This window comes from Mobula birostris, chromosome 3 (genome assembly GCF_030028105.1).
Source record: "Mobula birostris isolate sMobBir1 chromosome 3, sMobBir1.hap1, whole genome shotgun sequence".
NCBI classification, from domain to species: domain Eukaryota; kingdom Metazoa; phylum Chordata; class Chondrichthyes; order Myliobatiformes; family Myliobatidae; genus Mobula; species Mobula birostris.
The window spans coordinates 128,477,619-128,496,353 of record NC_092372.1 but is presented as its reverse complement, the minus strand read 5'-3'; positions in this window follow the sequence as shown (position 1 = coordinate 128,496,353).

Here is an 18,735-nt window from a genome sequence, read left to right as displayed (position 1 = left end):
CCTCCCATTCATATACCTATCAAAACTTCTCTTGAATTTTACAATTGAACCCACATCTACCACTTCTGCTGGCAGCTCGTTTCACACTCACCTTGCCTCTGTAGTCACTGCAGCTTCTAAGTGTCCATCCAGAATGAGCAACAGGTGGTGGCAGGGAGTTCAGTAGCCTTCCAGCCTGGGGAAAGAAGCTGTTTCCCTTCCTAAACCTGCCTGATGGTAGTGGGGTGTTGCATAGATGGGAGGAATCACTGACAATGCTAAGGGCCCTGATGAATATCTTGCATGGGTGGCAGAGAGACTACGATGATCCTCTCAGCAGTGCTTGCAGTCATTTGTATGATCTTGTGACCAGATGCCTTGCAATTCCCATACCAGATGGTGATGCAGCTGGTCAGGACACGCCCACTGGTGCTCCAGTAAAAGAATTGGTTATAATGGAGGCGGAGATGGGGGAAGGGAAGGCAGCCCTCGCCAATCTCAATCTCCTCAGGAAGTGGCCACGCTACTGTGCTTTCTTGACCAAAGGAGTGGTGTGGAGGGACCAGGTGAGTTCGTTATGTTCACTCCAGGAAACCTGATGTACCTAACTCCCTCCGCTGAGGGACCATTAATATGGAGTGAGGAGTGGTCAGCCTGTCCCTTCCTAAAGTCCACAATCAGCTCTTTTGTCTCGTTCACACAAACACTCAAGATGTTGTGATTGCACCATTCTACCGGCCACTCTACCACCTCTCTATACACCGCCTCATCATCATTGTTGAAGAGGCCAAACATCGTTGTGTCATTGGCAAAGCTGATGATTCGGTTTGAACTGGACGTAACAGTGCAGTCATGTGTCAGCAACAAGCTGAGCATGCAGCCCTGGTGAGGGGGACAGGGAGGAGGTGGCCACCAATGCTTGGCATGATGGAGCTAGAGATGCTTCTGCCAACACGGACTGAATGTGGCCTTTCTGTCATGAAGTTCCAAGATCTATTTACAGAGAGAGGTGTTAAGACCCAGTGAGGACTGTTTACCCACCAGCTTCGGAGAGATGATCATGTTAAACACTGAGCTGAAGCCAATAAACAACATATAGAGTATGAGGCACCACTTTCCAGGTTGGACAGTACGAGTGGAGTACGGAGGCTATGGCATGATCGGTAGACTGATTTAAGCGATCAGCAAACTGGAAAGAGCAAACACAGCTCTTGTTAACCTGTGAGCCATTTTATTCCTCAATTTAAAGACAACATCCAAATCTCTCAGTTGTGCCCTGACCTCTGCTGACAGCATTGGCTTCTGATAATGGTGGCATCCTCACAGCACTTCTCAATACAGGCAATCACAGATCTAGCATATTCATTGATGTTATTGTGATGGCAGTAGGTAGACATCTCCCTGAACATTCTCCAGTGTGTATTTTCAAAACAGTCCTGCAATGCAGAGGTTGCTTCTTCTGACCAGGCCCTTATTTCTCTTTGAACTGTTTTAACATGTTTAGTCAGTGGTCTGTGTGCAGGAATTAGCATAACAGAGAAGAGGTAAGAGTATCTGAGGTGGGGGTGGGGAACAGCTTTGTATGCACTAGGGATGCTGATATAAACCAGGTCTGATGTGTTCTCACCTCTGGTCGCAAAGTCAACATGCTGATGCAACTTAGGCAGGTCTGTTTTCAAGTTAGCATGGTTGAAGGTGTCAGCAACAATAAGAAATCAATAGTATATGTGGTTTGCAAGTCTCTTACGGTACTGTAGAACTCATGCAGTGCTTCCCCAGAACCAGCAAATGGAGTGGGAAGGGGGAGGGAGATGGGTACAGCCACGATCACAATAGTAGTGAGCTCCCTCAATAAATAGAAGAGGGAGCACATCACTGTAAAGAACTTTACCAGAAGCAAACAATGGGTCGTCACTGCATTCGCACGCCCATTCTTATTACTGTGGATACAGACAGCTCCACCGTAGGTCTTGCCTATGATTGTGGCATCAAATCATCATCACCCCTCTGTGGCTATATGTCCAGCCCATCCAACCATAAGATCATCTCTCACTCTTCCAATACATATCTCCAATTGTCTCTATCCCTAGATGCCAGAGGTCATCAATAACAGTCTCCTGCCATTGTTTTATCTGACATTTGCTGGCCAGATCATTAGTTTGATCAATCACTTTGTGAGAAGCACATAAAAATGCTGTCATTATATTTGCTACAGTGATTTCTATAGTGATCTTGTTTGCTTTTTGGGTAATTTCAGCCAGCTTTACACTCTCTTAGTCAGCCCATGAACACCAGGATGCTATCATTATCTGGATTTCCTGCTAAATCTCAGAAGTAACAACGCAAGGCTGTGGTTTCTCATTAGCTGGTTGAGGTGTCATACCATTAGCAAGTATACATAGCTCGCAATGAACTAAAAATCAAGATTGATTAAAATACCTATTTCAAGGTGCTGTTCCAGAGCTGAGTGTCAGTGCCGAACTTCTCAGACAAGTATTCATTTATACAAATTCATGCTTGTCGTCTGGATCCCTGCTGTGTGACGATGTCAACAAAATTACAAGTTGTCACAGAGACAATAAGACAGCTTTGGTGGATGGATCCTCATTCATCATTGTGGGTATAAATTGCAGCATTAAATATGCAACTGAAACTTTTTAAACTACGAGTAAACTCAAACCACTGATCATCAAAACATCTTTGTTGTTCTAATGGTCAGACATCAAAAATTCCCATTTCAGACAAACTGCATGGAGATGATATGTTGATAGGGGAGGATGCTTTCAATCAAATTGTCATGGGTGTGATTTTTGGATAATCAAAATTGGGGCAGTAAGGTAGCAGTTAGTGTAGCAGTATTATAACACCCGTGACCTGGGCTCAATTCTGTTTATTCCTCCCACATTCCAAAGATATACAGGTTAGTAGATCAACTGGAGACATGGGTGCAATAGGGTGGCTGTTATTCATGGAGGAATTAAAATATGGAAGGAAACATCAAACTCGAATGGGTCAAGGACAGTGGAAGCAGATAAACCAATTGTCTCTGTTCTTGCCATGAGGTTGAAGAAGAAGGAGGCTGCCATTTTGTGAAGCTGCCCTACATCCTCCATTTTGTGGATTGAAGTTGCTGGCTTGGACCAGAGCCAATAAGAAGGTGTTAAATGATCAGATGATCATGGCCAGTAACACAGAAATGCAATATTTGAACTAGGAAGGAATGAATATAAAAGCATAGATTTTCAGATACAAGATAGCGATAACCCTGTCCACAGACCCACCATCGCAAGGAGAAGCCCCCATGCCAGGGGCTGGGAGAAGAAGGACTGATTGTATGGCCAATGGGAGATCCACTATTTCAGTGTTATAAATTAGAAAAGTGGTCTGAGTGAGTACTGGTACAGGGGGATGAGCAGAATTCATATTCCAAGTTGTTGGCCTGGAGTCAACATAGTTATGTGGTTGCTTGTGCTGAGATAATAAAGTGCGAGCTTCAATTAATTAAGATTTGCATAGTGAGTTTCCTAACCTAGTTCCATTAATAAATGGTCAGTGTATTCTGGCGTCCTTGAGTGAGTTTGAAAAAAAAAGAATGCAGAACTGGGACCCTTATTTCAAGCTGAACCACCCATAGGGTTAACATATTAAAATGGGAAAAGGAAAGGGCAAGAAGCACGTAGAGGGTTCAGAGGATTGGAGAGATTACTTTCTTAGCTACGTGTTAAGAAATGGTCTGGTTATGAGGAGTGGATAGGAAAGATTGAGAGCGGCGTGTAGGGGACCCTGGGGGATGCATTGTGGAAAGGAGTTAGTAAAAAGATATCAAATAAATTACAAGAGATTAAGACTGCTGTTATAATTGGCTGTAGGCAGGAAGATCTAAATGAAGTGAAGAGAAAAAGAAACAAAATCAGGTAGAGGAATTGTGTAAGTGTAGGGAAGAGCTGGAGAGAGATGGAAAAGAAAATGAAATTATGAAGGAGCAGGGTCAGGTGAAATTGGCCCACATGGGTGAGTTTCAAATACAGTATGATCGTGTAACAAGAGAAAAGGAGAAAACTAAAGAGGAGTATAAATACAGAAGTAGAAAATTGAGAAGTCAGTGTTGAGATTTACAGACTGCTATGAAAGTCATGCAGAAATTGGCAATTGCGAGGAAAGACAGGCCCGATCACACCAATGTTTAAAACAGTTTGAATAGCTGCAGGGTCAACTCTCAGCTCAGAGGGGAGTGATATGTTCATTTAGTGCGAGGACTGATGATGATGATGATAATGTAGCTTGAGGTAATTTATCATATGAGGTGCACACAGCAATCGTGAGGATGATTGGGGAAGTAGCCCTCCTTCCCATGGATTTCCAACAAGGGAGTGGAATCTTCAATACCTCCTGCCCCAGTGGTGCCTGTGGTAATGGAGAGAGTTCAGGAGACACCACAGCCAGGGAGACCGGTAGTGACATGGTATTTTACCTCTTCTGATGAGGCCCAATTGAGTGCTATAGCTGCGAATATATCTAAGTGTGGACCAGGAGATGATCCTCGGGAACTTTTCCAGTGCATTCAGCAGCACAGGATGACTCACGTTTTAGATGTCTAACTTCAATGTTTCACTCAGCCCTGCCGGAGGAACAGGCCTAAGGCCAGGGGACACTGGGTGATTTACTGGAGGCTATATTTGAAGGTGTAGGGTCTAATTGAGATGATTCGGTGGAGGCTTTGCACAAGTGCAGACAGTAGACAAGGGAGCACCCCTCTGCATTTGTGATGAGGTTGGGACTGATTTTCTCAAGTGTTACTGCTCTGTCATTGAGTCAAATTTTGACTATCCCTACTTTGACCCAATGACAGAGCAATAATTGGCTGAGGAACTTGGTATCACAGAGTACTGAGGAGAGCAAAGGAGTGTTAGAACTGTTTTAGGTGTATAAGATGATGAGAGGTATTGATCGTGTAGATAGTCAGAGGCTCTTCCCAGGGCTGAAATGGCTAACATGAGAGGGCAAAGTTTTAAGGTGCTTAGAAGTAGGTACAGAAGAGATGTCAGGGGTAAGTTTTTTATGCAGAGAGTGGTGAGTGTGTGGAATGGGCTGCTGGAGGTGGATACAATAAGTACATGGAGCTTAGAAAATTAGAGGGCTATGGGTAACCCTAGGTAATTTCTAAAGTGAGTACATGTTTGGCACAGTATTGTGGGCTGAAGGGCCTGTATTGTGCTGTAGGTTTTCTATGATTCGATATCCAAGTGACCCCAACACACTGAGACATCGCTACTTAGGAAAATGATCAGAGCTTGGGAGAAGGATGAGCAGGAGTTAGATTTTAACTTTAGGGAAACCTCAGAGGCAACTAAACTGTTGTCCTCGAAAGATATTATGTAGGAAAATGCGAGTCGAGGTAGAAGACAGCTTAGAGATTGTATGAACAAAGTAACACAGCACTGGAGTTCGCCTCCACCCAATTAGGGAAGCTGTTGTCAGGGGCAACCATCCCAATATAGTGCTTAAATCTGCTGTTTCAACTGTGGTAGTGTGGGTCATTACGTCCGGAACTATACAGCAAGCAGTTCATTTAATCTGAATCCTAAAATAGATCAAAGGTTTGAGTTACAGACGGGTAGGGATATGTTGGAGTTTTGTTTGTTGTGGAGATTTCATGCTTTAAACTTGTTTAATGTTGTTTGCTTGTATATGATGAATAACTTACATCATTTCTTTGTTTTAAAGTCTGAGGGTAACACATTTCCTCAGTTTTTTTCAGATTGTAACTGAATAGCTTGGCAATAGCTTAAACCTTAGGAACAAGAGAGTTCCTGAAATTATTTAAAGTGTGAATGGTTTGTATGTTTCAATTATGCTTAGTGTGGCCACGTGCGAGTTCACTTGAGAGAGTGTGTTTAACTGTGAGAGAGAGAGTGAGTACAAAGGTTGTTCTGTGTTTACTCAAATCAATATTAGGAGGAAGTTTCAGACCAAAAGGTGATTAATAGGGATATTTTCCTACTCTGGAGGGAATTTACTCTTGTCTTTTAAGAGGCTGTGCCTTTAAGAGGTTACATCAATGTGTTAATGCATCCACCCAGCATTTATTTTTCTTCTCCTTGGATCTTTGGAAAATGTGTGAAAGTTTTTCTTGGTGGGAATTAACTATTTATTCTAAGTGTTGCTGTTACTTGTAGAAGGTTCTGAAGATAGAATAGTACAAGCGTGGATTTTGGTTTTGTATTGTCTGTGTTTTTGGTTTGTATTTCGTTATTTGTTTCCATGGAATTGATATTAGAGAAACGCAGATTCAACTCTGGCCATGTGTAATCTAGGAAATTTATCTATCTCTATTCCAGATATGGAATGCCCACAATTCAGAGGGTATTGGGCACTTTGCGAAATTGCTCATTGGTAGGCAGTTAAATTGGGAATTAAAAATTTTTGGAAAATTGGAGTATTTGGGGAGCAATTCTAAAGTTGTTTCACTAACAAGACTGTTTTCTTTTACAGAACGTAAAAGATGTTGCTCACGGCTTTTGACATATTGACGTTGAGTTTCAGATTCCTTGGAAATAGTTTTGAAGCAATCAGTATTTTGTCATATAAGTTGAAAATGCAAGTTCAATTTAAATAATTGATTCGTCCAAACAACATTTCAGCATTAATTCTCTCACCATCTTAAAGCACACATTTTTCCAGCTACTGCTAGATGTTCGAATTAAGATGTCTTGGTCAGTCATCCTAGGCACTGCAGGGTTGGGATGTAGTTGAAAAGTATTTTATATTTTCCACCTTCCTTGCAGATAATCTTCATTGTATTGGAGTGTCCAAGGGACTGTTTGTATCAGAATCATAAGGGGGAAGTGGAAGGAGATCAGAAAGCAATACCCAAGAACAAAGACACAAACTAAGGAAAAACATTTTCTGTTGTAATTATTTCCTCATGTATACAGAACAGGGGAGTCAACTATGAGATATATGCAAGGTTGCTGGTTTGGTAAATGATTTAAAACACAGAGCCATAAATTACCAGTTGTCAGTTGTCAGTTTTCATTTGCAGAAGTAGGACAATAAATGGATGCTGGCTTGTACCAGAGCCAATAAGAAGTTGTTAAAGGTCAGTCAGCTGACCTGTGGCCAATAACACTGAAATGCAATATTTGAACTAGGAAGGAAAGAATATAAAAGCAGGACTTTTGAATACAAGGTAGTGATAACTCTCTCCAGAGACCCACCATTGCCCGGAGGAACCCCCATGCCGGAGGCTGGGAGAAGAAGGATCAATTATCTGGCCAACAGGAAATCCCCTATTTCAGTGCTATAAGGTTGAAAACTGGTTTGAGTGAGTATTGGTACAAAGGCAATATTAGAATTCATGTTCTAAGTCGTTGGCCTGGGATCAACATGGTTATGTGGTTGTTTGTGCAGAGAAAAAAAAGTGCGAGCTTTGATTAATTAAGATTTGTGCAAGACCATAAGACCATAAGATATAGGAGCAAAAGTAGGCCATTCAGCCCATCGCATCTGCTCCACCATTCAATCATGGGCTGATCTAATTCCTCCAGTCACCCCCACTCCCCTGCCTTCTCCCCATACCCTTTGATGCCCTGGCTAATCAAGAATCTATCTATCTACGCCTTAAATACACCCAATGACTTAGCCTCCATAGCCACTCGTGACAACAAATTCCACAGATTTACCACCCTCTGACTAAAGTAATTTCTCCACACCTCTTTTCTAAATGGACGTCCTTCAATCCTGAAGGTGTGCCCTCTTGTCCTAGGCTCCCCTACCATGGGAAATAACTTCGCTATATCTAATCCGTTCAGGCCTCTTAACATTCAAAATATTTCTATGAGGTCCCTCCTCATTCTCCTCAACTCCTGGGAATACATCCCAGAGATGCCAGACATTCCTCATATGGTAACCCTTTCATTCCTGGAATCTCCTGAATTGTGAATCTTCTCTGAATCTGTCCCAATGTCAGTATATCCTTTCTAAAATAATGAGCCCAAAACTGCGCACAATACGCCAAGTGTGGTCTCACGAGTGCCTTATAGAACCTCAACATCACATCCTGCTTTTATACTCTATACCTCTAGAAATGAATGCCAACATTGCAATCGCATTCTTCACAACCGACTCAATCTGAAGGTTAACCTTTATGGTATCCTGCACATGGACTCCTAAGTCCCTTCGCATCTCTGCATTTTGAATTCCTTCCCTATCTAAATAATAGTCTGCCCATTTATTTGTTCCAGCAGTGTGCATGATCATAAACTTTTCAACAATGTATTTCATTTGCCAATTCTTTTCCCATTCCCCTAAACTACCTAAGTCTCTATGTTTCCTCAACACTACACGCTCCTCCACCTATCTTTGTATCATCAGCAAATTTAACCACAAGTCCATGAATCCCATAATCCAAATCATTGACATACATTCTAAAAAGCAGCAGTTGGAACACCGACTCCTGTGGAACTCCACTGGTAACCAGCAGCCAGCCAGAATAGGATCCCTTTATTCCCACTCTCTGTTTTCTGCCCATCAGCCAATGCTCCATCCATGCTAGTAACTTCTCTGTAATTCCATGGGCTCTTAGCTTGCTAAGAACCCTATACATCGATTCCAACAACTTCCCAACCACTGATGTCAGGCTAACTGGTCTATAGTTTCCTTACTGCTGCCTCCCACCCTTCTTAAATAGCGGAGTATCATTTGCAATTTTCCAGTATTCTGGTGCAATGCCAGAATCTATTGATTCTTGAAAGATCATTGTTAATGCCTCCGCAACCTCTCCAACTACTTTCTTCAAAACTCGAGGGTGCATTCCATCAGGTCCTGGAGATTTATCCATCCTCAGATCATTAAGCTTCCTGAGGTTCTTCTCAGTTATAATTTTCACTGCACAAACTTCACTTTCCTGACACTCTTTAATGTCCAGTACACTGCAGATGTCTTCCACTGTGAAGACTGATGCAAAATACACATTCAATTCCTCTGCCATCTCTGTGTCTCTCATTACAATATCTCCAGCCTCATTTTTTATTGGCCTTATATCTACCCTTGACTCTCTTTTACCCTTTATATACTTAAAAAAGCTTTTAGTATCTTCTTTGATATTAGTTGCCAGCATCCTTTCATAATTCATTTTTTTCCTTCTTGATGACCTTCTTCGTTTCCTTCTGCAAGTTTTTAAAATCTTCCCACTAGCTTTGGCTTCCTTGTATGCCCTCTCTTTTGCTTTTACTCTGGCTCTGACTTCACCTGTCAGCCACGGTAGTGTCCTTCTTCCATTTGAAAATTTCTTCTTATTTGGAATATATCTGTCATGCACTTCCCTCATTTTTCGCAGAAACTCCAGCCATTGCTGCTCTGCTGTCCTCTTTCCAGTCAACTTTGGCCAGTTCCCCTGTCATGCCATTGTAATTTCCTTTATTCCACTGAAATACCAACACATCGGATTTTATTTCCTCCTCAAATTTCAAAGTGAACTCAATCATTTTGTGATCACTGTTCCCGAAGGGTTCCTTAACCTTAAGTTCTCTTATCACCTCTGGATCATTGCACAACACCAAATCCAGCACAGCCGATCCCCTAGTGAGCCCAACAACAAGCTGTTCGAAAAAGCCATCCCTTAGACATTCTATAAGTTTTCTCTCTTGAGGTCCAGTAATGACCTGGTTTTCACAACCCACTTTTATGTTAAAATTGCCAACAATTATCATGACATTGCCCTTCTGACACATCTTTTCTATCTCCTGCTGTAATTTTAAAAGAGGGGAGCCATGGAGTCATAAGTAGCTAGCCATCTGGACACAAGCTGGGGTCTGATCAGCCCCGGCTGGGTCACCTGGAGGAGGTTGTATGATGTTGAAAGACCCGAAACACCCGATGATTCCAGGAACATCACTGAAGATGTGTCCAGAAGCATCAATAGATGTATGTACACAGCAATCCACATCCCACTGCCGTTTGGAGGCCTGTATACAACTGCCATTAGAGTCCTTTTACACTTGCCATTTCTTAATTCAACCCATAGAGACCCTATACCTTCCGATCCGATGTCATCTCTTTCTAATGATTCAATATTATTTCTTATACACAGGGCCACACCACTCCCTATCTTTCTGATACACTGTATATCCTTATATGTTCAGTTCCCAGTGGCAGCCATCCTTCAACCAAGTTTCAGAGATGGCCACAACATCGTACCTGCCAATCTGTAGCTGAGTTTCAAGATCTCCATTTTATTTCTTATACTACGTGCATTCAAATACAACACCTTCAGTCCAGTTACTTGTTGCTTTCTGTATTAACTGCGCCACGCCACTAATGCACTGTAACTCATCCCACTGGCTGTGATAATGACTTATCTCCTGCCTGTCCTTTCTATAATCTCTGTTGCACACTTTCTTTGATTTATTTCTGTTTTCCTCTTCCTCAGCCCTATCACTCTGGTTCCCATTCCCCTGCCAAATGAGTGTAGTAAATTTCCTAACCTAATTCCGTTGATAAATGGCTAAAACCATGGTGCAGGCTTGCTGTGCCGGTAGAACCTGTTACCATGCTGTATCTCTAAATAGAGTCCACTGAGAGAGTTGTGACAAATTGGAACTATAGGCTGAATATCCTGAGAGTTAAGATGGACATTTCTGTCTCCAAATATATATGGAGAATAGAGATGTCATGTTTATCATTTACTTTTAGCTGAAAAAGGAGGTGCACATGACAATATAACTTTAAGTCATTGATTCACACAGAATAGAAACAGGCTTTTCAGTCCAGTGCCCCTGGTAATGATCTATACTTAGCCTATTCTTCCTCTCATACCTTCATTTCATCCCTTGCCGTTCACTTATGCCGGGGGTAATTTAATTACCAAACAGTGCGTCTTTGACCGATGGAAGGAAACGAGAGCATGCAGAGGAAACACATGCAGTCAGTAAGAGAATGTGAAAACTTCATACAAACAGCAACCCAGGGCAAGACCAAATTAAGGCCTCTGGAGTGCCATCAGATGCGCCATCACGCTGCATTCTTTACTATGCCAGTGCAGAATGTAGCTCAGGAAGGATCAGGCATGACATCATTGGTTAAGCAAAATGAGGAACAAGAGATTTCTATATGCCTAATGAGAGATTTACTTAATTTGGATTTAAAGATTGAATTTTAATTATCCACTCAGTGGCAACTTTATTAGGTACATCATATACATGCTTGTTAATGCAAATATTGAATCAGCCAATCATGTGGCAGCAACTCAACGCATTAAAGCATGCAGACATGGTTAAGAGGTTCAGTTTTTGGTCAGACTAAACATCAGAAAAGGGAGGAAATATGCTCTAAGTGACTTTGACTGTGGAATGATTGTTGGTGCCAGATGGGGTGGTTTGAATATTTCAGAAACAGCTGATCACGTGAAATTTTCATGAACAACAGTCCCTAGAGTTTCAAAGACTCAAAGTACATTTATTATGAATGTATGTATACAGAATACAGCTGTGAGATTCATCGCCTGTAGGCAGCCACAAACAAAGAAGCACAGTGGAACCATTCAAGAAAACATCAAATACCCAATATGAAAACAGAACAATTTGTACAAATGGCAAAATACGAGCAAACAACACGTAGAATATCAAATACCAACCAGGAGCTCAGTAGTATTCAGTTTCATTTAGTTTAGTTCAGTGGCGCGCTACTAGCCCACTGCAGACCCCACTACAGAAACGCCACAGTCTACATCGATCCCTGAGTAACCAGGATCTAGAAACAAATGCAACATGAGCCCCAAAACCTTCAAACTGAGTTCACTGACTTGATAACTGATCCTTGCAATGTTAATCCCAAGACTTTCCTCCAACAGCAGCTAGCGAAAGGGAAAGGAGGACTGGTCAAATGCTGGTAGATGGCACTGCACACCCGCCGTCCTCTATTCTCGTCCTCAACAACCTCAACCTTGCTCGATGCCTCAATCGGAGAGAATCAGTGGAGTCAATCAATGGAGTCTGCAGGCTTCTAGGGCACCAGGTTAAACACTCGGCTCCAGTCCTTACCAAACTCCCTCAGACACAGCAAAGCACCAGATTGCCCATCTGGCCGAAAAGCACCCTGTCAAAATGCAAGTCACATATTCCAATCACGTGCAGCTTAGTAGTAGAATCATACTTGAAAGAAGAAGAACTAAAAGAAGTAAAAGAAGCAGTTTTGTGAACTGTACCAGGACGTCACTGTTGGCCATGTTGTTTGCTAGCACCATCTGAGGAGAATGGCCAGACTGGTTCAAACTGACAGGAAAGCGACGGTAACTCAGATAACCATATGTTACAATAGGGCGGTGCAGAACAGCATCCTTGAATACTCAATTAGTTGAACTTTGGTGGGCTACGCTGGGTTCCATTCTTGTACCAAATAAAGTGGCTACTTTATAGTGGGAATAATTTGAAGAACACTATGATTCCGAGAACTGTTTTTGCTGTCTGACATTATCCATTTCCATTCAGAATGGGCTCATGCACTTGACCAAGAAATTATATTTCCTATTGACTATTTTGAACTGCATTGAGGAGGTAAGTTTACATCACTGCTCTCACCGACAAAAATATTTTCATTATCTCAACTTGATTTAAAACCCCTAATTGCTATAAGGCAACTGATATGTGATTGATGAATTGACCCCTCCTCTAATTTATGGATTAATTAAACAGTAAGGTGTGTTATTTCTTCTCAGAAACCTATGTTGCAAATTTCTCCCAACAGCAGGGTTCTCCTACAGATCTATCACTTTTTGCAACAAATGTTTTCACACACCTGATTAAATTAAAGGCAGTGGCTATTGCTTTAAAATTAAATGTGTTTCTTGGCTGTTGTTTGCCTCGTAATCAGCACTAATGAAACAAACTAATTATTTTGTTTTGTTTGTGTGGGAACTTGTCTTTGCTTGCAGGCTTACCATATTTGCCTACAATGCAGTGGTAACATTTCAGATCACCTCAAAGGTACTGACGTACATCTGCATCCACCACTTCCGCTGGCAGCTCATTCCACCCACAGAGTTCCCCATCATGCTCCCATTAATTGTTTCACCCTTAATCTATGACCTCTAGTTCTAGTCTCAACTAAGCATAGGAAAAAGCCTGCTTGCTAATACCCCTTATAATGTTGTATACCTCTATCAAATCTCCCCTCATTCTCCTAAGGTCCAAGAAATAAAGTCCTAACCTCCTGAGTCTTTCCCTATAACTCAAGTCCTCAATTCCTGTCTGCACCCTTAGAAATTTCTCTGCACTCTTTGGTTTTTCCTGTAGGTTGGTGCATGCCAGAACTACAAACAATACTCCAAAATCATGAAACCCATGTAGCGGATGCCATCATTAGACTGCTGTCTTCCCTTGATACTGGGCTTTGAAAGGATTTGAAATAATAAGAAAAAAAGATAGTTTTGAGAATTTTTTAAAAAAATTGTCCATTCCTTCTCTTTCAAAGAATGCATTCCTCTGCTGTTTCAAACAGTGGTCATGGATTGTTAGTCCAGACCCTTGGGTTACCAGTTCAATAATTGTACTGTTTGAACTGACAAGCTTACATTTATAATATTTTTGTTTACAGATACTGTCCAGGTCATTAGTAGGATTTTTGGATACAGCAAATGGACACCTTTGCTTTACTAGAGATCAAGGTAAATAAACACAGCTGTCTTCTGTGCAAAACTTCATCTGTAATTTGAAACTTGCCTGTAATCTGATTTTGGCCCTCTTTGATCCAAGCTTCAACCATATCCAGATGTTTCCATTGCATTACTGAAGTCTAGAGCCAATCCTTGGATTCAGCCAGGAATGCTTTAGGAAAGTGTCTCAATATCAGATAGGGCATAGACATGCCTGTTATGCAAACAAAATATTGAGAGAGCACCTGCAATGAAAAGGATAAGGATTTTAATTCAGAACACTACGGATACCACCAAAAATGTTAATCAGTAAGTAACAGAAGCAGATAACCACCAGGGGTGGTACGGTAGCGCAGTGGTTAGCACAACGCTTTACAGTGCCAGCGACCCGGGTTCAATTCCCACCGCTGCCTGTAAGGGGTTTTTACACATTCTCCCTGTGGCCGTGTGAGTTTTCTCCGGGTGCTCCCGATTCCTCCCACAGTTCAAAGATGCACCAGTTTGTAGGTTAATTGGCCATTGCAAATTGTCCCATGATTAGGTCGGGATTAAACCAGGGGAAATGCTGGCCAGCATGGCTCAAAGTGCCAGAAGGGCCTATTCCATGCTGTAGCTTAACAAATAAATAATTAAAATTGACACAAACTATTCCTCTGGATGGTACCAATTCATGAGTATTGCTCTGTTTACTTTGGATGGGAACACAATTTTGTTCTTTTCAATATCTACTGTAAATTGTCCCAAAGTACTTCTCAGCCAATGAAGCACTCTGGCATCGTTGTAATGTGGGAAACACAACAATCAATAGATGACAACTGCACTGAAATGTCTATTTAAATATTGTGGCCAATATCTTGACATCTGGCTTGGCAATGAGCATTATGCAGGCTTGCATCCAAAGCTTAGATGCATGTATATCCTGTTGCAAATGAGTCATGGGTGTGTGATGTAAGCCTGTTTTGGCATCATCATTTTTGTTAAACCTTAAGTCTATATTATAGGGATGCCCAGAAATGAACATCTTATCTCACACCAGCCGAAGAGCCAGAAATAGAAAAAGTGCCTTTAGCTCAGGAGCTGTGAATAGCCTGGCCCAGAGACATTGCTATCTCTCCTGTCCAGCAGCATTATAACAGACAGCAGGAATCCTGAGGGCAGAGGATTATCAATACAGATGTAAGACGGAAGCATTCCATTACTGAAGAAAAAAGGAAATTCTTCTTTGAAGGGCAGTTGTCAGAAAATACAAAGATAAATTATGATTATATACCATGAAAGCATCGAAGTCTAAAATATTGCAACCGATAAATTGTAAAGCTCACTAAAAGTCAATCCTCAAAGCTGCTAAGTCCCACAGAACAGAATAAAATAATTTTCAAACCTTAATCTATGTTCTTGTTGTTGATCCAGTAATTTACCTCCATACCTCAGATGAAGGAAGAGAATAACTTGGCCCAGGAACCCTGATACCTTTAATGTGCTGCAGATTATGATGCAAAGCTGACCGGCCTGCTCCTGATTCTGGGAATCATTGCCCATGGTCTCTCCAAATCTCGGAGAGATTTAAAGTCTTTTTAGAGATCTCTGTGCTCAGTAGTCCAGCCATATACCTTGAATTACTTGGGCGACTCTAGATCAGCAATTCTTCCAATGGTCTTTGGCAGCCCGTGAGGCCGTAAAATATTCTTTGCTGGTGGTAAATGATGTGATTCACTTTAATGGTTTTTAAATATCTTGGACATTCAGATAGCTCTAAAAGGAATGATGATGAAGCAAACCATTTGAAAAGTAGACAAAGTCAAAAACCTTATAACAGAACTTCCATTTGCAATAATTATAATCATTAATCATTCCAATTGAATTATAATTTTAATTATCAATGTGGATAACTTCACTGACCTCAATGCTGAAGTGGCTCACTTTCAAGGACCATACAACTCATTTTCGTAGTATTATTAATTTACATTTTTATTATTATTTACATGATTTGTCTCTAGCATATTGGCTGTCAGTTTTTATTTGTGTATAACTTTTCATAAATTGTATTGTAATCCTTTATGTTCCTGTAAATGCCTGAAAGCAAATGATTTTCAGGGTAGAAGATGGAGACACGTCGGTACTTTAATAATACATTTACTTTGTTTTTGAACTTGCCCCTTGTCTCTCTTTATTGTTTACCTTCCAAACCCAGACCCAGAATGCAGGTTAGAGAAGTCATGAAGGACAAGTGCAGTGATCAGTGTATGTGTGCAGACACATTAGGTCAGATAAGTGGAATGCTTGAATAGGGCTTAATGGAAATTTTTATTGGTTAAGTAATGGAGTATTGTACTGAGCAGTGAGGAAAAGAAATTTATGTATTTACATATTGAGATAGAGTGTGGAATAGGACCTTCTGGCCTTTCAAGATGCCTGGCAATCCCCCAATTTTTAATTCTAGCCTATTCATGAGAAAATTTGCAATCTCCAACTAACCTACGAACCAGTGCGTCTTTGGACTGTGGGGGAAACCAGAGAATCTGGAGAAAATTCCACGTGGTCACGGGAAGAGTGTACAAACTCCTTGCAGGCAAAGATGGGAATTGACCCCAGGTCACAGTACTGTAGAGCTCTGTGCTAACCTCTACATTACCATGCTGCCCAAGGGTATATCACTGACGTTTGCCACTCATGGGATGTCAAAAGTCTGTATATCTTCCTGTCTGTAGCGCTAACTATATTGTAGTAGCTTCCACAGTTTAATATGAATTTAGCCATGTATTTAAGCTGTAAGCTAATGAAGATGGTGTGGAGTTACCTTCTCACACTACTGCTATCCTTCCATGAGCTATTGAGTTGGGTATTCCAAGATTCGGACCAGCAATGAAGAAAGTCAACGTAATCAGAGTGGTATATGCTTGGGTTGTAAATGTTTTGGATAGAGTTAGCAGGCTTAGGAAATCTGGCTGAAGCTCCCATGGCAAATAAGACCGACGTATTTTGTAGATGGTGTTCACAGTGCATGGGTGACAGAGTGAAAAAGTGACTGGACTCTAGAGCAGAGGTTCCCAACGTGCAGTCAATGGACCTCTTGCTTAAAGGTATTGGTCCACAAAAGTTTGGGAACCAGTGCTCTAGAATAATAAAAATGGCAGTGAACTAGTCCATTGTTTTCTGCTTGATGATACTGACCTTCAGCTGCATTCACGCAGGTATTCCATCACATTCATTAATGGAGCCCTTATAGATGTTGGAAAGGCATTGAGATGAATTGAAGTGAATATTAGCTTTTAGTAGCCGCTGCATTTGTGGTTTGGATCAATAATGACATTTATTGCATTGATTGTATGGGCTCTGATGGTAATGAAGCTGAACTGTAAGGGAAGTTGGCTACACTTTCTCATTTGAAGCAATCATGGCTTGTTTTTTGTGTTGTGTGAAGTTACTTATCAGCCAGTGTTTGAATGTCATCTGGGTCTTGCTTCATGGGCTGCTCCATTTTCTGAGTAGATCAAATGGGATTGAGCGTAGTGCAATCATCAGCAAAGCATCAAACAACAGGAATTCTGCAGATGCTGGAAATTCAAGCAACACACACCAAAGTTGCTGGTGAACGCAGCAGACCAGGCAGCATCTCTAGGAAGAGGTACAGTTGATGTTTCGGGCCGAGACCCTTCATCAAGACTAACTGAAGAAAGAGCTAGTAAGAGCTCTTCTACTAGCTCTTTCTTCAGTTAGTCCTGACGAAGGGTCTCGGTCTGAAACGTCGTCTGTACCTCTTCCTAGAGATGCTGCCTGGTCTGCTGCGTTCACCAGCAACTTTGGTGTGTGTTGTATCAGCAAAGCATCCCCACTTCTGACATCATGATGGAAGGAAGATCCCTGATGACAAAACTGCAGGTGGTTGGGACTCGGAACTCATTCAGTATTGTCCTGAGGATGAAATAGTTATCAACTCGAACCATCTACATTTTTAATTGGTATGGCACAATCCCATGCAGATTTTTCCCTTTGATCTTATTGATGTTACATTTACAGGGGGTTCTGGAAACCATAAAGTTCAAAGTTTAAAGTAAATTTATTATCAAAGTACATATCTGAGATTCTTTTTCTTGCAGGCATGCTCAATAAATCCATAATAGAATAATAACCACAAGAGAATCAGTGAAAGGGTGCACCAACTCAAGCATTTAACCAGTGCAAAAGACAACAAACTCTGCAAATAAAATAAATAAATGAATGAATAAATAAATAAATAAATAGACAAACAAACAAACAAACAAATAAATAAATAATAAGAACATGAAATGAAGAATTCTTGGGAACATTTCAATAATGGAGTGAGTGAAGTTATCCCCTCTGGTTCAAGAGCCGGATGGCTGAGGGGTAACAGCTGTTCCTGAACCTGCTGGTGTGAGTTCTGATGTGCCTGTACCTTCTTCCTGATGGCAGCAATGAAAAGAGAGCATAGCCTGTTTGCGACAACACTTCGGGTAGATGTGCTCAGTGGTAGAGAGGACTTTATCCATGATGGAATTAATGAAAGACTGCGCCAACTTATGTATTTAGCCAGTGTACAAAATACAACAAACTGTGCAAATGCAAAAGGAAATAAATAATAGTAATAAATAAATAAGATACAAATCTCAAGAGCATGAGATGAATTCAATTACAATAATGTCAAGGGCAATCACTTTGACTTCTGATCCCGAGTTCAGAATCTTATCACAGTTTGACTGAAGGCTCAGCGAGATCCAAAGCTGTGGTGCTGAAGATTGCTCATCTAGGAGGCTGCGGATGGTGATGGTACTTAATGCCTTCTGGATGGACGTTAAAGACAGCTCTAACTCTACGATGACATTCACAGAAGTGATTTCCTCATTAGATTCACTGTGAGGTTTACCTCTAGCAAATAGACATTCAAGGATTAGTTGAACATACATTTTTCTCTTTTATTCATTCCTTCACCATCTGCCTCAACTGGCAATTACATTCAACAATACACTTAGTAGTGGTACTGCTGAATCATTTTGAAGTCGCTTGCTGAGCACATTCTGTCTACGTAGACAGAGTGGCTGGTGGCTTTCATGCCGCTTGTACATTTAAAAGTAATGGTTCGCCGAGAGATG